At 49.0% G+C, this 12,072-nt stretch overlaps 1 long non-coding RNA gene across 1 annotated transcript; it reads right to left on the bottom strand.

Moving 5' to 3' along the window:
* Nucleotides 1–4,249: 4,249 nt before the first annotated feature.
* On the bottom strand, nucleotides 4,250–5,316 carry LOC140603396 (uncharacterized). Its single transcript, XR_012006373.1, has 2 exons — nucleotides 4,874–5,316; nucleotides 4,250–4,511 (listed from the first exon to the last, which is right to left on the bottom strand). It is a non-coding gene; the product is annotated as an uncharacterized lncRNA (long non-coding RNA).
* Nucleotides 5,317–12,072: the final 6,756 nt, after the last annotated feature.

Here is a 12,072-nt window from a genome sequence, read left to right as displayed (position 1 = left end):
TTCCTTCTTCTATGCACTGCTGTGCTGGGAGTCTGCCCACAGCCCGAGCCGGCCCCCGCTGCCGGCCTGGTATTACCCCATTGCCCAGGGGGGGACGCCGAGGCTCAGAGAGGGCACATGCGACCTGCCCCAAGCCACAAAGCTAGGAAACAGCAGAGCTCAGAGTGACACCCTCAGCTTCTGCCCCTGGCTTCGTCTGATTCTTTCCAGGACCCTCAAAAGGACTCGCCAGCAACTGTGGCCAGGGTCATGCAGGGTCATGCAATGGGTATGACAGTCCAGCCTCTTGACCTCTGACTGGGTCCATCCAGTCTCTCATTTCTGGAATGGAGAAGCAGCCGTTATCCTGCTGAAACCTGCTCCGTGTCAAGTCTGGTAGCTCCAGGTGGCCCAGAGGATGCTTGGTGCCAGAGGGAAGAAGTCAAGTGCTGGCTGCCCACTATTTTAGGGCTTGAGGTGTCCAGAGAGCCAGCTCCCCTGCCTGCCCCTCTCATGATGTCCCAAGAGCCAGTTCTACTACCCTCCCGGGTGGATGATGGGACTAGTCATCAAGGGAGGACAGGGGATGTGGTTGGCACCACGTCCTAAGGGAGCCAGCACCCAGCAAGGCCAGGCTCGGACATCTCAGGAGTATCAACAGCTAACAAGGGCTGAGCGCTATGTGCCCCACATGGCCCTATGCACTCAAAGCCTGGCATCCATCCGGGCCGTGGGGTCACCAGAGCACGTAGATGCTTGCTGCCTCAGAGACGGGGGGGCCAGAGAATCGCTTGGCTGTGGTCAGAGGGTCTGTGGGGTCCAACCACAGTCCTAACCAACCCAGGCCCTGCCCCCCACGCACACTTTCTCAATCTCCGTTTTGCAATCAGTTAGCCTGACCCAGTAAACATCCGCAGCCGGAGCAGAACCCATCTTCCTGACCCTTTTCCATGTGTTTGAGAAAAGAGCTGGGAGTCTGGGGGGAGGAGTTACCCCAGCCATCAGACAGGAAGCCAGGAGGAGGCCGCGGGTATTGGTCGGGCGACACAAAGCCCCAGCCACCTTGCCCAAACTTCCAGACTGGCCCCAAACTCAGGGAAGAAAGGGCATCACCGAAGACGAAAGTGGACAACAAGAGGGACATGCCACTCTTGTTGCCATGGTTTTATTTGGAGGAGCAGGAGGGAGGGTGGTTGTATGTCAAAGTTCAGAGAAGTATTTCTCGCTGCCTCCTGCTTGCTGTGCAACCTTAGGTGAGTCTCTAAACATCTCTGAACCATGTTCCCTTCAGGAAGGTAGTAAATAATCCCGGCCCTCCTCCTGCTTGGATCTTCCTCACAGTGCAGCTGAGGAAACTGAGGCACAGACAGGTTCATTACCTCCAACGAATGCTCTATAAGCACCTACCGGGTCTGTGCTCAGGAGATGGGAGACTTTGGGTGAGCTCAGAAATGAGCAAATGATGTGCCCAGAGTGCCAGGTAGGGAGCCACTGGGACCAGACCTGGCTTTGAAGGCCCCTGCCTTCCAGCAACTGTGAGCTCTGAAGAGAAAGCTGCCTAAGCCAGGCTGGAATCAATCTGTCCGTCATGTGGGCACCATACCCCTTCCCCATGTCTATCCCAGGCTTGGCCTGCTCAAAGGCATTGACACCTGCCCCTCCATAGAGGCTTAACAAATCCTTGTTTGCACGCGTGCAGGAACGGATTGCAACAAGGGGATACGCAGGAAGGGCATTCCAGGCGGAACAAAGTCAGTCAACAAAGGTATGGAGATGGAAAGCCAGAGCCCGCCTGTGTGGCCTCCGCACAGCTTCTCCACTTCTCCCTAAGGGTCTCGGGCCCCTTCCCCCAGAGGATGCTACTGCCCTAAAAAGTCAGGGCCATGGCTAAGGCAAAGCAGAGAGATAAGGTCATTCAGGGCCTAGGCAGAGTGAAGGAATTACAGGGTTCGGTTGACTGCTGCCTCCCTTGCCCTGTGCCAGTCTTCTTGGGCTGTGAGGAGGAGAGCGATACCTAGAATTCCTGAATATGGATCTAGAAGTTTCTCTGAGCCTGACACCAGGGAATTTACACACATATCACATTACCTTTCTGCCGAAAACTTCACTGAGGTTGGTAGGACTTTTTTTAAAATGATTATAGTTACTAATATGAAAGTAATACATGCTGGTTATTTTAAAAGTCCTAATCAGGAAATGAATAAAATAGCAACTTACAGAAAGAAAGGGCCGGGCCCACACCGTCACCACCACCTTCGCCTGATGATGAAAGCAGCAGGTGTATGTGTGTGTGTGTGTGTGTGTGTGTGCTCCTTTGGGCCCTCCTCTCCCCAGCACCATCTCCTGCTCACCTCCACCTGGGGCAGACCCTGACGGTCCCTAACTGGTGCCATAGCACGGCTGCCTCCCTGTGCAGAGCAAGTGGCCCTCTCCCAGCAGCCAGCAGAGCCTTGCGGTTCTGACATTGCTGGAAGCTGTTTTTCCAACAGGGAGTCTCAACTCCTTAGCAAGTCAGGAGACCATGTCAGCGGTTTAGGATTAGCAGTTGTCTATATAAAAGAGAAGATAATAGAAAACCTCATGACTGCCTCATTGGAACTCAGCTATAGCTTTGGCCCAAGGGGAAAACCAAGGCCCAGAGAACAAAAAGGATACCCCAAGGTCACATAGAAGATTAGATCTGGGTCTCTGGGTCAGGACTGCACATCCATTCATTCAGTATTTATCACACCCCTTGTTGTTCCAGGCATCAGGGTGGCTTTGGGTCAAGTAATCGGGTATTTATCAAGAATGATTAATCCTAAATAATATCGCTTGAACTATAAAAAATGCACAAAGTGTCTAAAAATGCCAGGTGAAATCAGCCAGAGAGAGAAAGACAAATCCTGTTTGATCTCACTTCGGTGTGGAAATCTAAAACAAATGAACTCCCGGAAACAGCACAGATTGGTGGTTGCCAGGGTCTGGAGGCGGGGGAATGGGTGCAGGTGACCAAAAGGTGCAAACTTCCAGTTATGAGAAGAAAGTGTTCTGGGGCACTAACGGTCAGCGTGGTGACTACGGCGACCGGCGCCACGTGGTACCCTTGAAAGGTGCTAAGAGAGTAACTCTTAAAAGTTCTTACCAAAAAAAAAAAGAAAAAAGTAACTTTGTGAAGTGACAGATGTACGTAACTGACCTTACCGTGGTGACCATTTTTGCACGACACCCATCAAACCGTCATGTTGCGTGCCTTGAGCTTACACAACGTTGGATGTCAATCCTATCTCATTAAAGCTGGGAGAGAAGGGCTGGAAACCAAGAGAAGCCAACCTCTCCAGGTGACAGATGTGGTCAGCTTCACCAAATGCTCCACGCGGCTCTTCTCCTGAGTCATCTGGCCTCTCTATTCAGACAAGCTATTAAATGCCCTCAATTCTAAGATTCGCTTTTCTCCTTCAAGTTCTGACATTGCGGGAATCAGGGCACCCCTTGCTATCAATATTTGTCCCCACCACGCACACCAACCTTGCCAACAGGTAAATAAAGAAGGACAATCATCATATGGTCTCACTTATACGGCGAATATAAGAAATAGTGAACAGGATAATAAGGAAAAGGGGGGAACAGAGTGGGGAAAATCAGAGAGGGAGACAAACCATGAGAGACTCCTAACTCTGGGAAACAAAGGGTTGCAGAAGGAGAGTGGTAGGGGGTGGGGGGTTGGGGTAACTGGGCGTCAGGCACTGGGGAGGGCACCTGATGGGATGAACACTGGGTGTTATACTGTATGTTGGCAAATTGAATTTAAATTTTAAAATGTAAAAAAAAAAAAAAAGATAAAAGATAAATAAATAGAGGCCCTTACTAAATCAACACAGCATCTTATACTCAATTGGCGGGGCGGGTTTTGGGGTGACAACAGGAGAGAAAGGCTCGGGAAGAGAGGTGGTGGTCCTCAGGCATCTACTGCGGACCAAGCTCTGCGCTTGAAGCTTCACACTTTATCTCATCAAACATCAGGAGCTGGTGGGGGACAGATTTATAAGGGAAGGAGATCCATTTTTCCAGTGTAGCATGATAAAGGACCAGAGCCTGATTCCTGATAAGCAACAGGCTCTCCAGCTGGAAAAGAGGAAAAGCAAAGTTTCCTTCTGTTTACTTTGCACATCCCTCAGCTCCCACCCGCCCTCCTCCCCGCTTCCGCCACCCCCCCACCCCCGAACATCACCGCAGAAATGACAGTCTGGAAAAAAAAAAAAAAAAGAAATGACAGTCTGACCAAATTCAATGTCCTCTCAGAATTTGTAAAAAGCTTTTAACATACGTAAACACAGCAAATGCTTGCCAGTTATGAGTGTTTACAAGAACTGGGAGACAGATCTTTAAATAGGTAGGAGACACAGCACTTGGTTTTCTGAGACGATTCTTTCCAAAGTTTTGCCTCATTTCTGCTTGGCTGACCACGCCACGCTGGACTTGCTGCTGGGCTGGGTTTGCTCACATCTCAATTCTGCTATCTTTGACTAGAAGGTTCCCTGGGCTTTGAGCACCTGCAAAGAATGCAGAGATTCAGGGAAATGAACTGGGTTTGTTTTGATAATTTGTACTCGCTTGCTCACTATAAAGTATGGTGGGTAGCTTTGTCAATGACATGCTAATCTTTGGTTCTCTCTTCCTTCCTTCCTTTCTCTCTTCCTTTCTTTTAATAGGTGTGGCCGATTCCAGCCATAGGGAACAGGAAATAGAGCCTAAACTTTCCCCCCTTCAGAGCCAGAAATATGGTGAAACCAAGATCAAGGGTGAAATGGGACTTGCCTGGCCCTTCTCTGGGATCAAAAGCTCCTCAAGGATGTGGCATTGGCAGTTTTCCTTTCTTTTCTCTACTTCCAGGGGGCTGCATTTCTCTCCTTACCTGGGAGGTGCACCTTTTGATCATTATCAAGCCATCTGTCAGCAGCCACTCTACCTGGCCCCAGAGCTTCCCCTCCCCAGAGGCCCATCTCGCCCTCTCCAGCCACGCCAAGATCCTCCTGGAGACGCGGACTGTCACAGGCAGCAGCTGTGAGGATCCTCCTGGAGACACAGACCGTCACAAGCAGCAACTGTGAGGGACCAGCCACCTCAGGAACTGGCCAGGTCACCTCGGTTTTCCCAGACAGCACATGGATGAGCACACTGAGGGCTGGGTCCCACAGCACCTTCCCACAAGGACTCCCAGAGCCTGATCCTATCTGCCATCTCCCAGTGAAGCAATCCACATAATTAGCCACATTAATACCTGGCCTGTCTGAGGCCGCCTGTCTCAACCCGGGGCCTGGGCGCCTCCTGCAACGAGAGCTTTAATGATTATTCAGCTCCTTTCCAACCAGCTGAGTGTAGAAAAACGGGGTCTTGCTCTGGGATGGCTCCTGAGCACCTTACCAGCCAGGGCAGGCTTTTCTAGAAAGCTGCCCCCTATGAGCCAAAAAAGCAATATTTTGACATGGCAGCCAAAAGGCCAAAACAACCCCAGGGCTTCTGGACCTTGCTTTGGCTCTGGACATTTTTTGTTAACCAGCATCTTTTGAGACTTTTTTTTTATGGGCAAAGCCCTTTTATAGGGGATACTAAACTGCTCTAAGGAAGGTCCCCTGGTGTCCAATTTCCTACTCTTTCATGACATAAGACACATGTATCGGAACAGACAAATGGAGTGGGTAGGGAGCAGGGCTGATGTCTACGCTGATTGAGCAAGGAGGGAAAAGCTGCCCCTCAAAGGTATCACTATCCCCATTTTAAAGGCTCAGATTTGTTAAGCAGGACCAGGACAGGAATGCTCTAAGAGTACTCTGTGTGGCCTGAAGTGATTTGCTTGACCTCTCTGAACCTTCAATCCTGATAAATCCAGGACTAGCTAAGTCACCACCTTAATTTCTCTGCCAACCTCAGAGCAGATAGGTCTGCCTCCAGAGACCACATGGCACCCAGGCTCTCCTGGCTCTTTGAGAATGATGCTGAAAATGGTGCCCACGGCCACTGGACATAGGGAAGGGATGGCTCGGCATTGGGGACAGAGTGTCGGGGGAGGTCACAGGTGATGAGGGACCTTGAAAGGCAGAAAAGGGGGAGGTTTTATGGGTCTTTTATAGGTCTAGGCAACAGAAAAGGCTCTGACATGGAGAAACAGCCAGGGTACGTTTAAGGAAAAGAAAATTAAAGGGAACCTCAGACCTGTGGCTCTGCCTCTCCAAACTCCGAGAATCTTCCTTTTCAGAATTGTCCGCTTGCTAGGAGATGAAGCTTCATTGCTCAGCTATCTGCTCCATTTCTCACGGGGACCCCGGGCCAGTTCCCAAGATATCAGACATGGGTCGTGGATGACCGCATGGACTGAGTTCGAGCCAGGAAAGATTTGCTGGATACCCTGTCATGGGATGTCTCTCCCAGCTGTACCCATCTCCCCTCGACCTTCTGTCTTTCAAAGCCCGTTCCAAATGCTACCCCTGGCAATCCTCCACCCCGCATAGAAGCATGGGCTAGCGGCTCTGCTGTTCAGATCCAGGCGCTACCATTTGGGAGCTATGCACCTCAGTTTCCTAGTCTGTAAAACGGGGAGTATCACAAAGGTTCGTGGTGACAATTCAGTAAGTCTAATAGGCATATCATCTCGAGAATAACACCTCACACTCACACCTCATAAGTACCGCAACAGCATGAGCAATGGCTAATTATTGCGTGTGCTTTTCTTTTATTCCCTCTTCTGGGAATCACTGCATTTCTGCATTAGCATAACGCCCTTTCCAGAAGGTGCCAGAAAAGATGGGTTAAGCCACGGATGTGACTTGAATGGGAAAGCCAGAGGCAGCGTTGCATAGAGTTTTGTGCGTGGGTCTCGGAGCCCCACAGCCTGCGCGTGATTTCCAGCTCTGCAGCTGACGAAGGGTGGCTTTGGCAAGTAACCTAGCCTCGGTTCCCTTACCTGTAACATAGAGATTAAAATAGCTCCCACCCAAAAGGATTCCTGTGCAGGTAAGCAAGGTTAGGCCCCCGAAGACTTCATGGGAAGGCGGGTCCCGGGGCCCAGGAAGGGCTGCTCTTGCTCCGTTTGCACACGCACTTGCGCTCTGAGGGCTCAGCACCCCGGGCTGGTGCTACGGAGAAGAAAATGAAGAAAGAGGCCAGTGGGGATGACTTCTTCATTCCCCCAACACCCAGACAAAAATCTCCTTCCCTCAGTCAGCCGGGTAGCTGTGGGAGGGGTAGCCTTAGTGTACGGAGGACAAAAGTCCTTGCGCTGCCAAGGACTCTGTGTGTGGCCTTGGGCAGGTCACCGCATATTCCCAAACCACAGTCGCTGGTAAAAGGCTCCACCAATTAAGTCATTCACATAATTAGACTACCTGGGCCTGCCCCAAAGGAAATAGCCAGAGAAGTTCCTGAAGCCTTGGTCATTCTACAAGCATGTATTGATCACTACTGTGTCCCGCCCTGGGCTGGATGCTGGACATGCAGGGCTGCGCAGGGGGCCTTCTAGAAGTTCCCAATCTTGGACACCTGGGTGGCTCAGTGGTTGAGCATCTGCCTTTGGCTCGGGTCATGATCCTAGAGTCCTGGGATCCAGTCCCACACTGGGATCCCTGCAGGGAGCCTGCTTCTCCCTCTGCCTGTGTCTCTGCCTCTTCTTTGTGTCTCTCGTGAATAAATAAATAAAACCTTTAAAAAAAAAAAAAAAGCTCCACTGAAGATGCTGAAAGGCCAACACACATGGAGTACTTGCTGCAGAAGGGCACTAAGCGAGGAGCCACTCAGACATAACTCCCACTGGCAGGAACTCAGGCATGGGACATGCCTCTCTTTCTTCCTGGCTACCTCTCTCCATGTTGAGTACGATGGCCATCATGGCCATTTTACAGCTGCAGACACTGAGGCTCAGAGTCACAGAGCTAATCAACTGCTCCAAGAGAGGGGAGCACAAAGGAGCACCCTAGCAGGAGCAGAGAGGGTTTGTTCAGAAGAGAAGGCTTCCTGGAGGAGGTGATGTCTGCATCTTAAAATGTAAGGAGTCAGCAAAGGGGCAGATGTACACAAAGAAGGAACAGCAGGGGCCAGAACCAGGGGAACAAAGAGGCTACAAACAATACAAAAGGGATATGCAAACGTAGAGCACGAAGATAGAGATCAGGGGGCTAAAGGCTCTGCTGCCGAGCTAAGAACTGGGGGGTTTATGCAGAAGGCCATGAGGGCCCATGGGAGGATTGTAAACTAGAGAAAGACAGGATTGGATTTATAATTGTGGAAGCTCTGCTCACCGGCCCCCCCAACATCCAGGCTTCCTTGGACTCCCATCCCCAAGAGAGAGTCCGCAGTAGGCTAGGGGCACCTCTCAGTGAAGGGCCCCGTTCCCTTATGCCACCGTGGCCAGCCCATTCCTTTGACTCCACGCCACACACTGGCCAAGCAGCTTTATCTCTCAGAACCACAATTTCTTCATCTGCATCGTAAGGTAACAGCAGCCCTGTGGTTGCTCTTACGAGCAGCAGCCTGGGATTGCGTCTGTAAATGCCTTACTCTGGCGCCCAGCCCACTGGACAAGCTCCATCAAGGAGGTTCCTTCCCTTCTTTCCCTGAGATGCATCCTGCTTATTCCTCAGCTGAAAGTAAGCAATTCACAGGCATCAATCCATGATCGATGGATCGGTTGGACCTTTATTATTTTCCACATGGAGTAGTTTTGACTACTCAGGAGCAACCCTGAAGACCTCTGACATGCAGTGGTTTGGAATTTAGCTGGAGGCCTGGCTTCGGATGGCAGAAGCAATAAAGCTGGTAGATGAGCAAGTCTTCTAGCTAGTGAGAGAGTCTCATCATATGATTCAGGTGGACACTGAGCTCCCATCACAAAGAGGCCCCAAAATGCAATGGTTTACCCGATACTGAGGTTCTCTTTCATGAGACAGACCCGAGATGAGCCATCCAGGTCTTCGTTGAGGCTCTGCTCCACATGGTCATTCAGGGACCAGGTTCCCACATCTGGTTTCTTCACCATTCCCTGGGCTGGAATATCATTGCTGTCTGCATGCCAGAAGTTGTGCTACTATCATGGCTGGCTTCCAGTTGTCAGAACAAGGGAGAAGGTTTGCCCAATGACAGAAGTCTCAGCCCTGCAGGTGGCACACATAACTCCCACTGGCAAGAACTCAGGCATGGGGCATGCCTAACTGCTGAGATGTTGAGAATGCAGTCTAAGTGTCCATCCACAAGCCCAGCTACAACTCTGAAAATAAGAAAAGCAGAAGACTGGATTTTTGGTAACCAACTCGCAGGTAACAACTGCCTCAGTGGCTGCCATCAACCATCCACAGGATACAAGACTTTTTTTTTTTAAGATTTTATTTATTTATTCATGAAAGACACACACAGAGAGAGAGAGAGAGGCAGACACACAGGCAGAAGGAGAAGCAGGCTCCATGCAGGGAGCCTGATGTGGGACTCGATCCTGGGACTCCAGGATCACACCCTGGGGCGAAGGCAGGCGCTAAACCACTGAGCCATCCAGGGATCCCGGATACGAGACTTTGTTGTAAGTCACCATAGATGGTTCTCAGATACATTTGATTGACCCAACACAGGGGTTCACAATCTGGGGGACTCGATGGGCCATTAGGCAGAGTATGTTCTTTCCAGTTCAGCCACAGAGCTCACCGCTCCCAATTTCTATAACGCCGGCCAAATTGGCATAGTTGTCTCATATTCTTGGCCACTGTAGGCATTTGAACCTGGAGGCCTTGTTCTATAATATCACTTATAATAATAATTACTGAGGCTGGGAAATATTATTGAAAAGTTATGCCTGAGATGCATCCCAACCATCTTACCACTTACCACATTCTATTACATGCCGTATCTTTTTATTCCTATTTGCTTTTTATTTCCATCTCCTGTTCACCAAACTCATGCTCTTCTCTTCATCCTTAGCACACGGCTAAACTAGACTATATTTTCCAGCCTCCCCTGCAGTGAGATGTGACCATGTGACTGAGTTGTCTCCAGTGCAGTGAATAGAGGTGATGCTGAAGCCTGTCCCATAAAACCTCCATAAAGTCTTTAACAACTGGTGGAATGAGTGGCTGAAATGAGCCCCAGGGTGACCTTAAAAGCTATGTATTTAAGATGGCAAAGCCACTGAATGCTAGTGTCCCCGAATGACTGCATGGAGCACAGTCCCCACCAACCTGGAACCATCTTAGACTGTTATGTAACAGAAAACACCTTTCCTTTTTTTCTTTTTTTAAGATTTTATTTATTTATTCATGAGAGACACACACAGAAAGAGAGAGAAAGAGAGAGAGAGAGAGGCAGAGACGAGGCAGAGGGAAAACCAGGCTCCATGCAGGGAGCCCAATGTGGGACTCAATCCCGACACTCTGGGATCACACCCTGAGCTGAAGGCAGACACTCAACTGCTGAGCCACCCAGGCATCCCACAATCATCTTTCTTGATCCATTATACATTTGAGGTCTATTTGTTACAGCAGCTAGTCTACCCTAACCAACACACTCCATTTTATAAATACAGCAACAGACGCATTGAGAGGTCAAGACAACTGTTCCTTGTCACAAGGATAATATGTGGGACTCGGATTCAAACCCACTGATTCCAAAGCCTAGACTCAAAATAATTCTTGTGATTTATTTTTTAGGCAGGTTTATTAAGGTATTAGTTACAGCAATAAAATTGATCCTTTTAAGAGCAACGTTTCCTAACTTTTGATGAATGCAGTCATATACCCCTCTGCATGATCAAGATATAGAACATTTCTGTCATCTCCAGAAAGGTCTCCTGTGCTTTTAGGCAGCCCCTGGCAACCACTGACCTGACCTTTGTCTCTATACTTTTAGAATCACATAGTATGTGTATATGGCCTTTCAGGTCTGGCTTCTTTCACTAAACATAATGATTTTTGGGGGGGATCCCTGGGTGGCACAGCGGTTTAGCGCCTGCCTTTGGCCCAAGGCACGATCCTAGAGACCCGGGATCAAGTCCCATGTCGGGCTCCCGGTGCATGGTGCCTGCTTCTCCCTCTGCCTATGTCTCTGCCTCTCTCTCTCTCTCACTGTGTGCCTATCATAAATAAATTTTAAAAATTAAAAAAATAAGTTAAAAAAATAAAAAATGATTTTTTTAAGTTTTTTTGTTTTTGTTTTTGTTTTTGTTTTTGTTTTTGAGAGAGAGAGAAAGAGAATGTGAACAGGGTGGAAGGGGGAGAAGGGCAGAGAGAGGGAAAGAGAATCCTTAAGCAAACTCCCCATTAAGTACAGAGCCTGACATGGGGCTCGATCCCAGGACCCCGACATGATCTGAGCCAAAATCAAGAGTTGGACACTCAACTGACTGAGCCACCCAGGTGTCCCACTAAGCATAATAATTTTAAGATTCACTCATGTTATTGCATATATCAGTACTTACTTTTTTTCCGAGTAGTATTCCAGTGCATGAAGGTACCATTATTTATTTGTCCGTTCACTAGCTGATGAACATCTGGGTTGGCTCCAGGCTGGAGCTATTACAAGTAAAGTTGCTATAAACATTCACATGCAGGTATATGTATGGACTTCTATTTTCATTTCTCTAGGGATTGATGGGTCATACAGAAAGTATATGTTTAACCTGACAAAAAAAAACTGCAACTGTTTTCCAAAGTAGTCTCCGAGATTTTGGCAGCGTCAAAAGTGAAAAATGAAACTTTTGTCATGACCAAAAACCCAAACCAAAGACTTTGAAGACTAGGAAGACAGTGTTAAAAGGTGTCTACAAGGTGCTGTGGCTCCAAAAGCAATACAAGCGCATCCCTAGAAAGAATAAGCTTTAGTATTATACCACCATCAAATTCTACCAACCGCGAAGTTGGCCATGATGATCAAGTCACACTGGTGTTCATCATGGACACCAAGGTCAACAAACACCAGGTCAAACAGGGGTGAAGAAGCTCTGCAACCTTGACTGGCCAAAGCCAGTACTCTAACCAGTCCTCATGGTGAGAAGGCACATATTTGATCCATGACTACAATACTTTGGGTGTTGCCAAAAAATTGAGATCATTTAAACTGAGCCCAGTTGGCTAATTCTAAATA

The sequence above is a fragment of the Canis lupus genome, chromosome 14, assembly GCF_048164855.1.
Source record: "Canis lupus baileyi chromosome 14, mCanLup2.hap1, whole genome shotgun sequence".
Classification (NCBI taxonomy): Eukaryota; Metazoa; Chordata; class Mammalia; order Carnivora; family Canidae; genus Canis; species Canis lupus.
The sequence above is the reverse complement of the archived record's forward strand: the minus strand, read 5'-3'. Positions and strand labels throughout refer to the sequence as shown.